We start from the raw sequence: 2795 nt of genomic DNA on the forward strand, positions 1-2795 counted from the left end.
ATTTTATTTAAGAAAAGGGAGAATGTCATTACTTCATTTGTTTTTGAGCAAAACTGCAGGTCATTAGAACAAAAGCAGTATATTCCTTCTGTGAACAATAACGATATTTAATTTTATTTAAAAGAAGCATGTGATGCTTGGAGCATTTCATTTCATATTTGTCGTTATTTGGTTAAAAATATTTGTGAAACTACAATGAAGCTTTTTGTACTTCTGTTTATTCTGTAGTTTTCACGGTGCTTATGGCGCTCACCAAGAGTAAGAAATAAATCGACACCTGTTTGAAACGCTCTGCGTCTTGAGTAATGAATCCGAGGGGATGCTACACCCGAAGAGAACCCACGCTGCACGGGGAGACCATGTCAACTCCACGCAGAAAGATCCCAGGTGTCCTCACCGGGATGTGAACCGATGGCCTTCTAGCTGCGAGGCAACGGTCCTAACCACTGATCCACCTTGCTGCCCCTTAAGGAATATATGTTGGCCACATTTTCCAACCAAAAGTATTAAATTCTGGATCAACCGTACAATGTAAAAACAAAAAAAATCGGAGCAGCTGTTTTGCTGTTGGTGTAGCTGACTGAAGTCTGCTAAGTTTCTTCAAGGACTACTTTTGCATCACCTTGCTCTGACTTTTACATTTTCCTCTGACAACCACAAACTGCTTCATGTTGTCACTTCCTTTCTGTCGGAAGAGATTAGTACATGTTGGAAGACAGTATGTCACAGTGAATCAATCAAAACACTGGTAGTGATTGAGCAATCAAAATGTATTTTATAAAGCAAGTTAAAGCAAAGAACTGTCATTACAAACATTCTTTATGATGAAATTGTACACTTGATTAATCAATCTGCATTTGTGAAACAAAAAAAAAAAAAGAAAATCATCTTTCATTGCAAGTCACAGAAAATCAGCATCCAAAGCAATAACATTTTTCAAGGTTTAATTAATCCAAACTCTTTAACTTCTCATAACTCATGCATATACTTTGTCCTTAGATTGCTAAACATTTTACAAGCCATTACTATATGATACACCTTAACTAAAGATATTGAAAGAAACATCTTACTGAGGGTTTTATAAAGACCTTATTACATCCACAAAGTACTTTAATCAGACAAAGAAGCGCTTTCATGGGGATTCTATTTTTAATATCATAAAGTACCATTTTTAAACTACTAATTAAATGCAGTTATGATCAAACACCCCGATAAAGGTTTACAAGTCTGTTCCAACACTATATGTCATTTTCTATNATTTTAACTACTGTAAACAAAATCAAACCTATTTTTATATTGTGGAACCACGTCTCACCCAGTGTGTTGTGAACCTGTGTGCTTTTTAAGGAGTAGTGTGGGTTTCCTGGGTGTGAACTTTAAACCCAGGGGGCGTTGTCGGTCCACACTTACTTCCCCTTAGTCTATTATTTAGGCAAATCTATTCGTAGCGCCCCCGCACGCCCACTCACAACATGTGTCACGGACCGAATTGTTTTACTGGATTATGTTCACTGGTTGTGTCCGGACAGAATGAGACCAAGCTGGTGAGGAATGAGCGATGTTTGAGCTGCAGAGAGCCTTCAACAGTAAGAAAGGTTGGAGTTTAACATTTTGCTTTTCTGTACAAAAAGCTCTTTGTGTCAATGCTGTGGTTGCTGCAAGTCAAAAAGGTTTATATCATCGGAAAGAGGAGACTCTGAGCTTTCATTTGATGTGTATGTTGTTGGGAAACTTGATTGTGGAGCGAGCACATATGGCTGTAATGTGTTTGGAAAGTGGTCACGTCCCGCCGGCGGGACATGGGTACGGTAAGAGGTTTTAAGCTCGTCAGACATTTGAGTTTCCCCTAATGTTAAGACGCCAAAAAAAAGAAAGGAAAAAAGAAAACATAATGATTGTTCAAGAGCCTCAAAACATGAGTCTGAAATCTTTTGAGCACAAGTCCAAGTCAAATCTGAAGTCTCTCTGTGTGCGACTCGAGTCCGAGTGGTGGCATCATCTTCTGTTCCTGCAAAAGGTAGAAATCTATCTCCTATGAATAGATTCATGAGTTATCAATTCTTCACTGGGTTTCAGACAACTGCATCTATTGTTCTCAGCTGCCTTTGTAGCCCAGACTTCTCTCTATGAATCTGTGAGACTGACTTGTGCCCTTTTGCAGTGGGACAGATGAACCCAGGATGTCCTTTCAGTGATTTTGACTGCAGTGGGGGTAGTTAGGAGTACTTGATAAGGTCCCTCCCACCTTGGAGGTGACCAGGACTTCCTTTTAAAAACGTGTTTGCTTATTTTCCCATCAACGTGTGTGTGATTCTTTTGCTTTGCCTGATGTGTTTGATTATTAATCTGTTTTGCTATTTTCTGACTAACTTGCGGTCTGTTTTCTTTTTGTGATGAATTTACATTGTGTGATTTCGTTGTGTAGAAGTACGTTGATTATTGGCCTGTTTTATATTTTATCTTTTGAATATTTTAAAGTAACTAAAATATGTATTTTTTCTCATTTAAAGAATCACGTTTCAAGCCCTTGTGTCTCTTACCTGCGTGTCTTTACGGTGTTACTGTCCTGGAGGAGAAATTCCCCTAGGTGGTGTTGTCGGATCAACAACTTGGGTAATTCTCTTCTATTGTATTAACTAACCTGACCTTAACTCTGCCACGTGATGTTCCTGTGAGGGGAATAATAGAAGAGACTACTTATCTTTTTGTTTGTATGGTCTTCTTATAATCTGCCAATGTCATTTCCTCATTTTTTCCTCTATCATCGGTCAATTTAAATTGTGGTATTTTATATG

The sequence above is a fragment of the Stegastes partitus genome, unplaced genomic scaffold (genome assembly GCF_000690725.1).
Source record: "Stegastes partitus isolate 25-593 unplaced genomic scaffold, Stegastes_partitus-1.0.2 Scaffold2728, whole genome shotgun sequence".
NCBI classification, from domain to species: domain Eukaryota; kingdom Metazoa; phylum Chordata; class Actinopteri; family Pomacentridae; genus Stegastes; species Stegastes partitus.